Raw genomic sequence first — 13,972 nt, 5'->3', positions numbered from 1 at the left:
TTTAAACTCATCTTCCACTCCCCGCAAATTCTCCTCTTTAACGTCAGCTTATCAACTAGTTTATAAACAGAGCTTTGATGATGGTGGTGAGAAGTTAGATGAGGAGTGGCAAGGTTCTTAACACAATTTAAACACGAATATATTGTCAACGTCAATTTATTTAGAAAATGCCTATGAGCACTAATGGGACTTAATATCTGAGGCCATCAGTCCCCTAGAACTTAGAACCATTTAAAACTAACTAACCTAAGGACATCACACACATCCATGCCCGAGGTAGGATTCGAACCTGCGACCGTAGCGGCCGCGCGGTTTCAGACTGAAGCGCCTAGAACCGCTCCGCCAGACTGGCCGGCTCAATTTATATACCATAAATAAATAATAACTATTACCTTTTGACAGAACCTCCACAAAGAGCAATTAAGAACGCCTAAAGTTTTAGTTACAGAGGAATAAAATTTGAATGTTCAATTTAAAAACAAAATCTGTTAAAATTGCCTTAAAGTTCAAGTTCAGAATTACCCAACTTTTAAAACATATAAAATGAATATAATTGATTTAGCAGAACATATAGAATAATAACCTCCTTAAACGGCAAAATAAATTACAACAGTTACAGGCAGCAACTGAAAAGCAACGCCCTTCTCATAACCCACTACAGTTTCAACTATTCTAATGCTCAATACAGAAAACCTGTCCGCAACATCAAACACCCCCATTTAAATTCCTGTATTAGATTTTGCGCCTGATTTACCGAAGCCGCCAAACAGTTAATTATTATGATTATATGACCGTGTGCTTAATGGATAAATGGCTACCGGTTTTCCTGCTGTGGTTTCGGGGGTATTTCAATCGAGTGCGGCTGTTCTGAGACGGAATTGTTAATGACTGAAAGTTTGTCTCTTATTAAAGACTACAAAGATTGCGATGTACAAACTGATATGTATTTTCTATAATAACACACAAATTCTGAGGCAGTTGCTACCTTTGCCTTACACGTTTAATTATGGTTATATCTTTTTATTGGTTGCTTATTTTAAGTACTTCGTCACACTCAATGATGATGGTCAACATCCACAACAATCCTCACTGCAATCCATGGTTTTTGCTGGCCGACGCGGTTGACGCGAAACACGTAATTCGGCACTTGTCACTTTTGGTTTCATATGACTCGAATCGGTATCGATGAGGGTCCACCCCACAACGATCAGGGAGACGCGCTCATTTGTCATACTCCGGTGAATTTACCGTTTACTACTCACTCTACCACCATTCTTGCCCGTCTCTCCAGCTCCACTTCTCACTCAACACTCTTGTCACTGCCTCCTGCAGCGCTCGGCAATCGACTCCTGTCTGCTATTGACCTGGGTGTCGGATACTGATATCTATATTCGTGGGTTCACGGATCCCTTAGAAACACATCAAAATCTTTAAAGACGCATCAAAATCTTTAAATAGAACTAAACCTGACACCACTACGAGATCTAATTTTCTCATTAAAAGCTTCGAAAACTGCATTTGATTCGGCCAATATTGGATGTAGCCGCAAAATGATGGCTGCCAAGATAATTACCTAGCGGTCTCAACGTCTTAAGCTATGCTATGACAAAAAGAAGTCAAGCTGTGCAACACACGAATACTCACAAAAGTGTGATACTGTGCTCATATCATCCAGTCGGAAAGAAAGAAAAAAAGTAGTCTATAGAACAAGCGATATACCGGTTCATATGGAGGGATGAAATCATTTAGGTTCCTCTTCACACCTCCACCCTCAGCTTAAATAAGGATGAACTGGGAGTAAACGGCAGTATTCGTCAACAGAACTAAGTGTTTAAGAGAAAAGTGACCACACTCGACAACTGTTGTAATGTTTCACAAATATCGCCCGACATCAGAGCTAGCGCCAGTTAATATTGTCAGAATCCCACACTCATTGAACTTTGACCGAAATTATTAACTCAATGAAACCTACGACCAACAGATCTCTTAAAACAAGAGAAAGTTCGTTACATGGCCATTGCTGTCAAAGGAATACCAATTCCTAATAAATGGGAGCTGCGACTACCACAGCACAACTGGCAAATCGTGTGGGGAAAATTTATGAAAATAATACCAAATGCGGCAGATCGACTTGATACAAAATGATAAACCGGACATTAGCGACCAACTGCAAGCTTTACTCCATTCATTTAAAACCGTTATCCGCACGTGGAAATTGCAATCCGGAGGACACGATCCAACACCGTTCTGAGTGTCAGAAATTTGTCGCGATATTGCACACAGCAAGGGGCATGATTCGACTGATTATTAGAATGGACATACGCAATATATTGCTTTTTCATGCCATGATACCCAAATGGAAATCATTTCCAAAATCAGAGCCATAGATCATAGTACATACAATTCATCTCATTCTTAGATTTAAATTAACGGACAACTTACAGTACCTGGCATACTTCGGGAATGAATACGAGAAAGTAACTGATCATCCTAAATACAGACTTACGTACGCGAATTTTCTCAAGATTCCAGTGTATAAAGCTTACCATAATGTTTTGAGATGCAATCTCACACACACACACACACACACACACACACACACAAAAAAAATGATGTGAATTCTACAAACGTGTCATCTAAAAAATAACTCAATGGACAATTTCTTGAAGATTTCCGTGCAACAGACAAATGTGAATGTGTTATAATGCACACTGAAGCGCCAAAGAAACTGGTGAAGGCATCAGTATTCAAATACAGAGATGTAAGAGCAGACAGAACACTGCGCTGCGATCGGCAACACCTATATAAGACAACTAGCGCATGGAGCAGTTGTTAGATCGGTTACTACTGCTACAATGAAAGGTTCTCAAGATTTAATTGAGTTTAAACGTGGTATTATAGTCGGCGCACGAGTGATGGAACACAGCATCTCCGAGGTAGCGATGAAGTGGGGATTTTCCAGTACCACCATTCCACGAGTGTACCGTCAATAGGAGGAATCCGGTAAAACAAAAAATCTCCGACATCGTTGAGGCCGGAAGAAATTCCTGCAAGATCAGGGATATCGACGATTGAAGAGAATCGTTCAACGTGACAGAAGTGCAACACTTCCGCAAATTGCTGCAGATTTCAATTCTGGAAATCAACAAATGTCAGCGTGCGAACCATTCAACGATACATCACCGATATGGGCTTTCGGAGCCGAAGGCCCACTCGTGTTCCCTTGATGACTGCACTACACAAAGCTTTACACTTGGCCTGGGCCCGTCAACACCGGTATTGGACCGTTGATGACTGCAAACATGTTGCCTGGCTGGATAAGTCTCGTTTCAAATTGTATCGAGAGGATACAATTGTCAGCAGGGCACTGTTTAAGATGGTGGAGCCTCTGTGATGGTGTGGGACGCGTGCAGTTGGTGTGATATGGGACCACTGATACGTCTAGGTACGACTAACATGTGACCCGTAAGTAAGGATTTTGTCTGATCATCTGCATCCATTGATGTCCAGTGTGCATTCCAACGATCTTGGACAATTCCAGCAGGACAATTCTACGCCCCACACGTCCAGAATTGCTATAGAGTGGCTCCTGGAACACGCTTCTGAGTTTGGACACTTCCGCCGGCAACCAAACTCCCCAGACACAAACATTATCGAGCATATCTGGGACGCCTTGCACCTTGCTGTTAAGAGATCTCCATCCCCCCGTACTCTTACAGATTTATGCAGGATTCATGGTGTCAGTTCCCTCCTTCAGACACTACGTGAGTCCATGCCACGTCGTGTTGTGGCAGCTTTGGCTCTTCAATGTAGGCTATATAATTGCTTTTAAAATGAGTTTGTTTTCTCTTGTTACACTTAAGTGCCTGGCAGAAGGTTCATCGAACCATTTTCATACTACTTCTCCACTATTCTCGAATGGCGCGTGGGAAAAAGGAACACCAAAACCTTTCCGTTCGAGCTCTGATTTCTCTTGTTTTATTATGATCATCATTTCTCCCTACGTAGGTGGTTGTCAACAAAATACGTATTCGGAAGAGAAAGTTGGTGATTGAAATTTCGTAAATAGATTTCGCCGCAAAGATAACCGCCTTTGTTTCAGTGACTGCCATCCCAACTCGCGTATCATATCAGTGACACTCTCACCCCTACTGCGTGATAACACGAAACGAGCCGCCCTTCTTTGCACTTTTTCGATGTCCTCCGTCAATCCTACCTGGTAATGATCCCACACCGCTCAGCAATATTCCAGCAGAAGATGGACAAGTGCAATGTAGGCTTTTTAGTGAGTTTGTCGCATCTTCTAAGTGTTCTGCCAACGAAGCGCAGTCTTTGTTTCGCCATCCCCACAGTACTATCTATGTGGTCTTTCCAAATTAAGTTGCTCGTAATTGTAATTCCTGGGTATTTAGTCGAATTGACAGCCCTTAGATTTGTGCGATTTATCGTATAGCCAAAAATTATCGGATTTCTTTTATTACCAATGTAGATGACTTCGCACTTTTCTTAGTTTAGTGCCAATTGCCACTTTTCGCACGATACAGAAATTCTCTCTAGATCATTCTGTAATTGGAATTGATCGTCTGATGATTTTACTAGACTGTAAATTACAGCGCCATCTGCAAACAATCTAAGGGGGCTGCTCAGATTATTACTTAGGTCATTTATGTAAATCAGGAACAGCAGAGGACCTATGACACTACTTTGCGGAACGCCAGATATCACTTCTGTTCTACTCGATGATTTACCATCTATCACTACGAACTGTGACCTCTCAGAGAAAAAAAATCACAAGAATTCAACAGTACTTTAATGCACAGATAACTCATAATTCAGCTGCCTGCCAACAACACATTTCTTCTGAATTCCCCTATTCTATCTTACCACCATAAATATAGAGCATTTTTTGAACATGCATTAAATTGGAAAGTCCTCAATTCAGATTTACAGGTAAACAAGACACAGATAGGTTCAATATATATAAATAGAAAAAATGTAACACTGGCTCAAGTGAACCACAATTCCGAAAACATATTAGCTCAGTCAGGGAAGGCTCTTGGGCGTATTAAAGATACGGACGTGGAAAAATAATAAAAGACCTTTTAACAACTGAGCATTGCATCAGTATTAAAACTATTACGTTAAGAACCAAACTTCATACAGGGAAACCATGGCAGCGGCAGGTAGGGGAGGCCAGGTATGAATATCATGGTTTACAATAATGGGCAGTACTGGGTAAATTACGCACGATTGCTACAAGATAGAAAACATGAGGAATGCCGTACTGAACTGGGAGGCCGTAACGTCTCAGAGGCTACGGTGAAACGGGAAGCGACGCGGACAGGTTGCGCCCGGTGAACCGGCGGATAACAAAAAATACCCCGGACCAGCGCCTCCAAACGCTACGAACAGCTCCTAAGGCTACAGCCTTAGGAAATTTTATAGTCGCTACACCAGTCAGAGAAGCAACAACTTCCAACGCAATCAGACTCAATTTCGATCTCCGTGGTCACTATCAGACGTAGCGTCCCACAAGGGCAGAACAGACAGCATCAGCAAACGCACAGCCCTCCAACACCCGCAACAGCAACTATGCCTCCTTAATGTCGGGTAAACCGACTGAGTCGACATTAGGCCCAAGTATTGCCGACCAACACAACTCTAGCGACAACCGACCTCAGACAATCGTGCACTCGTAAGCTCCGTCAACAGTCCGCCGTACGGCGCCCTGACTGCGATCCATTGACTCCGATGTCAGCCAAGCACCTACAACCAAAGACTCAACTAACAGGCGACCGGAGCGCTACCCGGTGACTAGACAGAGACTGAGCGCCAGTTAGGTTAAGATGTAAAAACACAGAACGAGTCAACACGGCTCGAGCGATATCTAAAAAAGACTGCTTTGGTCACATTCAAGTTCCGTGTTTCAGTTTCCCCCCAAGCACAGAAACCATACTGCTCCACTCGAACCTTGCTTCTGCGATAAGGGGCTTGAAATGGCGGGTAAATACGACCTTCTCAAACGCTCTGCCCAATCTGCTAAGAGAAATGACAGGTCGATAGTTGGTAGCAAGCGTCAATACTTCCACGGCATGGGGATGGCGGCCACCTTTAGCAATCTTCCAAGGGGACAGAAAACACTGTGAGAAGACAGCCATTATAAATCCTCATGAATAGCACCAAGAGTGTGGTGTCACCGCCAGACACCACATTTGCTAGGTGGTAGCCTTTAAATCGGCCGCGGTCCGTTCGTATACGTCGGACCCGCGTGTCGCCACTATCAGTGATTGCAGACCGAGCGCCGCCACACGGCAGGTTTAGAGAGACTTCCTAGCACTCGCCCCAGTTGTACAACCGACTCTGCTAGCGATGGTTCACTGAAAAAATACGCTCTTATTTGCCGAGACGATAGTTTAGCCTTCAGCTACGGCATTTGCTACGACCTAGCAAGGCGCCATTATCAGTTACTATTGATATTGTGAATCATTTACCGTCAAGACCGACGTTCATCATTAATGGATTTAAGTTAAGTATTCCATCAGCTACGTCCGTTTTTCTCACTTCTAATGCCCTTGTCATGTTCCAGACCTCACGCCAGCCTGCTTGGGCTAAAACGCGTGCATAACGGCCTCCTTTACTAACACTGGTTGGCTCTCCTGCCAACCACAACAAAGAGTTAAAAGGCAATGCTTCAGATGTAGTTTGGCAATCTTGTTCACATCAGGCACCTTATTCCCGTTTTCTCGTGACGGCCATTACTTCGTTGGGCGTCGTTAAACGTGCTTGCAGATGGTCGTCCACCGTGATGATTCTGTACAAGAATTGGGAGGTAGCTAGTTCTTACCCCCCCCCCCCCCCCTTTGACCAACTTCCATTCTTCTTCCCTCGTCTGTAGAAGGAAGACATCATGCCCTCCCACGACTCCATACTCTGTTCCAGAACCATACGCCTGCCTTTCCACAGTCAGAGGTAAGCCGAGTTTCTCGTCCATTGCCACAGTGTGCATGACCAAGTTCTTCAAACAAAGTAGGTAGCGTTTCCGAATTTTGCGTGTGGGGTAATCCCCAGCGTAATCTATTTGGGGCGGTGTCTTCCCCTCCGAAGCAGGAACAACATTGCGGTTCAACTAATGCTGGAATTGGGTCCTGTTAGTTTCCAGGTAGGCTTAGCGAGACTGACATCTGACATCTCTTTCGTGATAGCATTGCCAGGACAGGGCTATAATCCGATGATAATTCGCTGACCGTCTCGAACCCCACGCCTGTAGGTGATGAGAATATCATACAGGAGTTAGCGACTGGAGTGCGAAATATTGGTCGGTTCTATGGGACCCCAGACTTCCAAATCAATTCCTGTTCCAATCTACATAGTGCAAGGTCGTTGGGGTTGGTGGTACGCGAGTGCGTTCTAGAGAACGCATGCTCACGCCGTCACACGACCGACTCGAATGTCGCGGCCCTCCGGCGAGACGCCGACGCGACAAACAACCGATATAGCTTGTTAAAGACCATAACTCCACAGAAACAGTAATCGATAGTACCTGTGCCACGGCTCACTTGATCTTGAACGTACCTCACTATTCTCCAGTTGAGGGTCAAGGTATCGAAAATGTTATTTACTTTATACTTCAGTTATAACAACATACGTCCGTAACCGAGGTCGCTTATGCACTCGGGTGTAGCTGCGGTCTACATTTAAGGTAGCGAAAACAAACGACATTAAAGTGGTATTTTCAAATATTGTATATTTTCCGCAATTTTCATTCCAGCTGTCTCTCTTAGCAAGTTTTAAGATAAATAAAAAAAATGGTACAAATGGCTCTAAGAACTATGGGATTCAACATCTGAGGTCATCAGTTCCCTAGAACTTGGAACTATTTAAACCTAACTAACCTAAGGACATCACACACATCCATGCCCTAGGCAGGATTCGAACCTGCGACTGTAGCAGCAACGCGGTTCTGGACTGAAGCACCTAGAACCGCTCGGCCACAGCGGCCGGCGATAAACAAAAACTAGATCCGCAACAGGATCTGGTATTTGGCTGGGAACTGAGATGATGTGGTAAATTTCGTCATGATCAGACTTTGTTTTAACAACCTTACTCACAGTTTAAACTACGCTCTGTGTACCGGTCTGTTGATATTAATCGTAACACACTCGATCTAGTCACGTTAATGTGACCACCACCTACGTGCAATAACCAGACGGCAGGCATCAACATTAGCAGTGGAGGGCATATAAAGCTTGTCGGGGATGAAGGTGGCCTTTTCAATGAATAAACGTTTCATATTTTATCGGACAGATGATTGTCGGCGTGAAACGTCTGAAAGCAAACACCCTGTAACAACAGTCGGAAGGGACCAGTCTGGTGCAGCGTGCGTTATGGTCTATGGAATGTTTGCGTGGCATTCCGTGTGTGATCTCGTCATTCTGGAAGGCACAATGGGTGAACACACGTATGATCTACCCTGGGGGATCATATTCAGCCTTTTGACAGGTGTCCACATTAATACGACTGAGCAGAGTGTAAATAAAAACACAGTATAACAATACACAGGTACTCATCACTGTCATCCATAATACACGGATACGGCGACGAGAGAATTTAAAAAGTAAGTTACACATTACCATGTCAAACCAAGTAACTTTCATTTAACGCTGCAATGCACTTCAAGGAGTGACAGATACAAGACACTATTTTAGACACAAGCATCACCAAATCACTGAAACAAAAGAGCGAGAGAGAGCGAGAGAGAGCGAGAGAGAGCGAGAGAGAACCGGCCGTTACGTTCTACCAAATGTTCAATTCTCCTTCGACGATAGAAATCCGTTTCTTGCTTAGGAAGCCTGTCAAGAATCGCAGTGTAAAAGTCATCGTTGAGAAATTTCTTTGCAACCCCCCCCCCCCCCCTCAGGTGTTCCTTCAGCTTGCCGAAAAGACTGCCAAGACATTGACGTCCGAGGTCAATGTTGATGGCCTTCCTCCCCCATCAGCATGCACCCACGTTAGTGCGACCTTTGCCAAACTGCCGGCACCATTTCACCGAGGCTGAACGCGACACTGCATTTTGTCCGTATGCCACCAGAATTTCACGTTGAATCAATGTTCGATTGAAGCACGTTTTCAGTTGTGGCGCAATTTCCCTCGCAAACTGTCATGCATAGCTACATCTACATGATTACTCTGCCGTTCACAGTTCATCGACCGACCTTCATGCTATTCCTCAACTGTACCAATCTCGAACGACGCACGGGAAAAGCGAACTCTCACATCTTCCCGTGCGAGCTGTGATTTGTGTTATTATATTTTGATGAGCATTTGTCCCTATATATTGGCCGCCAACGAAAGTCGGTAATTGAAATTTCATGAGAAGATACCGCCACAACGAAAAACGTGTTTGTTTTAACGATTGCCGCACCAAATAGCGTATAAGTGACACCCTCTCCCTCATTTCGCGATAACACAAAACGAGATGCCCTTCTTTGAAATTTTTCGACGTCCTCCGTCAACCCTGTCTGATACAGATCCCACGCCACACAGTAATACTCCTGAAGAAGAAAGACAAACGTAGTGTAAGCAGTTCAAAAAATGATCCAAATGACTGAGCACTATGGGACTTAACATCTCAGGTTATCAGTCCCCTAGAACTTACAACTACTTAAACATAGCTAACCTAAGGACATCGCACACATTCATGCCCGAGGCAGGATTCGAACCTGCGACCATAGCAGTCACGCGGTTCCAGACTGTAGCTCCTAGAACCGCTCGGCCACCCAGGCCGGCCTGCACGAATGGTGTTTGGCAAAATCGACAGTCAGGGCCTGTGTGGAACCTTCTCTCTCTTCTTTCCCGTCATTGTACTTTCATGACATGTACCTTGCTTGACAAAAACTGCGAAGGACACAGAGGAGGAGATGAAATGAAACTTGACGAGTTGACAGGTTATGTCAACTTAGAAAGAACTTCGCAGTATGAGCTAATTGTCAGTATGACGTGGCACCCCCTCCGCCTGGGATACATGCACTGTTTCAGTTGATAAACATGTCTTGAGGACGTTGTAACTTATCCTAAGACAAGCTCGTCCACAACTGTCGTAATGATCCTTGATTGACTTCCAAACTGATCAGAAGCAGTTTGTGTTATGCGATAATAACATACGTGGTAGTACAAAATCTTATTTGGAGCGAACTCGCGCGCCTATTTGGAGCGAACTCGCGCGCCTATTTGGAGCGAACTCGCGCGCCTATTTGGAGCGAACTCGCGCGCCTATTTGGAGCGAACTCGCGCGCCTATTTGGAGCGAACTCGCGCGCCTATTTGGAGCGAACTCGCGCGCCTATTTGGAGCGAACTCGCGCGCAATTGGCTGCTAGAAAGCAACAGTATGGCTGACGCTCTCTCTAGTCGTTGAACTAAGAGAGCTTTGGTTCGATGTTAACTGCTGTGAAAAGATATAGTCTAGCTTCTGATCTTAATGAGTATGATGCGTGTATTACGGCTGAAGAGAGAAGGCATTGTTGCGAAACCACCATCTTTAGTTAAAAATCATTTCTGATTTTGTGCGAGAATAGACAACCAATACACTAATTTCTTGGCAGCACAAACAAGTTGCGCATTGCGTAAATTATTCTCCATCTTATGGTTTCACGTTTTCAAATATTAGTACATGCCTAAGACTACGAGACATTTCTTTACACTGTGGAAGCTGGAACCTGCAAACTCATACGTTCATTAATTTAAAGACTTTTAAACAAATCCACTTCGACGGACAGACTTCCATAGAAAGGAGAATTGCACCGTAGTTAATGTAAGATTCCTACAGATTCAGCACGCAGCTCGACTATGGGCAGAGACATCGGGTACGGCTTACAGTCAGCGTGCAGCAGCAGATCTCTAGTGTGTCATGCACAATGCACTCAACATAAACGTCGTGTAGTGAGATCATTTTGGTTATTTATTTATTCCAAAGATCTAAACCGTTTTCTTAGAGTGAATACTAGAGAATTAATTCCTTGAATCAGCAATAATAATAAAATCAGCAGTAATTAAATGATTAATAATAATAATAATAACAAAAGCAGTTCTTCGAAGTTACTTTGTGTCCCTGAAAGAAAATTTTCAACACAGGTCTCCATACAAAAACTGGCTTCATGGTGAAACAATGACTCCTCTCATGAACCATTACATCTCAGTCAACTTATAACAATTTACCTTTCACGCGAGAGGGAGTTACAGGTCCCTTACATATAGTAGCTGGGACAGCCGGCCGGAGTGGCTGAGCGGTTCTAGGCGCTACAGTCTGGAACCGCGCGACCGCTACGGTCGCAAGTTCCAATCCTGCCTCGGGCATGGATGTGTGTGATGTCCGTTAATTAGGTTTAAGTAGTTCTAAGTTCTAGGGGACTGATGACCACAGAAGTTAAGTTCCATAGTGCTCAGAACCATCTGAACCATTTTTGTAGCTGGGACAGTTCAGGGGATCTGGCCACAGGATTATCTCAGCACCATGCAAGCAGTTGATAGGTATGTACCGTGTCTGGATGCGGACTGTCCTGCTGTAAAATGGCACCACGATACTGTCATGCGGACGTGACGCATGAGGAGGCAGCATGCCCTTGATGTTCCGTCGAGTTCCCTCAGTCACTACCAGCCGTGACCTAAGGACTCCACACAAGACATCATAAGTAACACCGCTGTGCCACTCCATCACATTGAAAGAATGGGACCTTTCCCCAGGTCGACGCGTTACTCGCCGGCAGTGGTCATCTGTATCAGCGCAGAACTGCCATTCACAGCTGCACACTCATCAGCGAGCCATGCTTCCCGGTCATGCCACCACTGAAAACGCAGCCGCTTGTGTTGTTAACAGCATCCTAGGCATTGAACGGTAATTTCCTAATCCAGATGTTATTAGTTTGTGGTCAGTGGTGTGGGACTCGTATGAGAGCACAGATCTGATGTGATGTGCTTGGTATACAATACGCGGATCCTTGCTTCTAGTGGTGTGTTTGACCGGAAACTTGACGACGGGCATGCCTGCCCTTTTGCTCCCACGCAGTCCAACATCAGGGCACTGTCACATCCGAAAACCATACAATTCTGGGTGTTGCACGATTCGACCCAGCAAGCCAAATGGAGATCCACCGTGAGCTCCCTCAAACTTCGTCTGTTTCTGATAATGCTGACTCACACAGGTATGTGGCATCTCCGTGTCTTTCACAGTGATCACTCGACACCTGACGCTGTTCACTCCTCTTATATACGCTATCAGACTAAACATGAGAAACACTAATCCACTCTGGTGGCCATATTATCTGTCACATCATCTCTAGTCTTTGTAATGGGCTTAGTTTGGTGAGGAAAAAGAGTCCACAAGTCTCTTCAGATATGTGTTGGCACACTATAAACACTCATTGATTATTAGATCATACACAGCTACCAAACTGAGATGACGTTAATTGCTATGTTTCATGTGCTGTTCCAGAATGTCCCAGAGTTTTCAGCGGGATTAAGATCGAGTGATTTAAATGGCCAGCAGAGGTGCGATAGGATGCCTCAGTGTCAAAGCATGGAATGAATGCATGCAGCCATGTAAAAACTGTTTCTATCTAGGAAGGTGCAAGTACCCACAACATATTCATGAGAAGAAAATGCAGCTCTTGATCACCTAGAATACTGAAATAAACATAATGGTTAATGTTCATGGTAACATCAGGGGGACTGAGTTGTAGTACGAAAAGACCCCTAAAACATTGTAGAATTACATTTTGACCCAAAAAGGTTCTTCCCATGCAGCACGGGCTTAAACACCTCTTTGGTACTGTCAGTGCACTCTACTTTTAGCGTCATCTGATAAGACGTGAAATTCCGACTCACAGGGTAACATTACATGTCCCTATTCAATTACTGTCTAATTTCCGTGTTGTTTGGCCCATTGAAGACATGCAGATTTATGCGCCATTGTGAACGAAGGTCTTGCGAACTACTTGACTCCAAATACCCATTGCTTGCGGTTCATTTCGCAATGTTGTCCTGGAAACTGGTTGAGATGGGCCTGCTTTCGCTGACAGCAGCAGCTGCTGTTGGATTTCAAGGAAATTGTGACAGACGAGATATGACACTCGTCTCCAGTCCATGTCAGTTTGAAAATTCTTTTACCACTACTATTCTTACGTCTGCGAGTGGTATACCTTCTTTGCGGGTATTTGTTATAGATAACTGCACTGTTTCCAAAATATCTGAGATTCCTATGGACTGGAACGTAAAACGATGAGAACTGGCTTGTAGATGTCAGTAGCGGCGTCAAAGGAGGAGATTTAATAGTGGTGGGTAACAATGCCCATTTCTTAATGTCGTTTAGCTGGGGAATTATCCATTGCAGAACTTTATCTGTCGAGACGGCACACCTCACCACTCTCTGCTAAGAGTGTTCCTGTGCTGTTACGGCGAGATCTTTTCACGAAATTTCAATCAGCAATTTTGTCCTCCGAGTGCAACAATGTTTTACTGTCGCAGACCTATGCAGGGAGAAATGAACATTGTAATATAGTAAGAAAAATCAGTGCTCGTACGAATTACTTAACTTTTCACTTTTCCCACACGCTTTAGAGAATGGAACATTAGAGAAATGGGTTCAAGGTAGCTCTATGAGCCTCTTCAGTTTAGTGTGAACTGCACAGATGGTATCCATGCAGGTGTAGCTGAAAGTCTCCTCCACTAATAACAGTAAGTGATCCAACGGCAATAGAGTATTTTTTAAACCTCGTTAAGAAACATGAGTGGCAGGATGATGAGTATAATGCTTTCCTTAACAGATTTCTCATGTTCTTTAAAAATTGCTTCCCATCAGAACGTTCTAAACAGGATACTAGGATTAAAAGGCAGCCTGGGTGGCTGACTAGAGGGATAAGGATTTCATGTAGAAAAAAGTGGGACTTATATAAAAATGTTAGAAGCAGTTCCAATCAAGTT

At 44.2% G+C, this 13,972-nt stretch overlaps 1 protein-coding gene across 1 annotated transcript in view; it reads right to left on the bottom strand.

Annotated features, from left to right (window-relative positions):
* LOC126284339 (trypsin delta-like) overlaps positions 1-13,972 on the bottom strand; it is a 46,487-nt gene that overhangs the window by 26,204 nt on the left and 6,311 nt on the right. The gene's annotated exons all lie outside the window — the stretch shown is intronic.

This window comes from Schistocerca gregaria, chromosome 8, assembly GCF_023897955.1.
Source record: "Schistocerca gregaria isolate iqSchGreg1 chromosome 8, iqSchGreg1.2, whole genome shotgun sequence".
NCBI classification, from domain to species: domain Eukaryota; kingdom Metazoa; phylum Arthropoda; class Insecta; order Orthoptera; family Acrididae; genus Schistocerca; species Schistocerca gregaria.
This window is presented reverse-complemented; position numbering and strand designations above follow the sequence as displayed.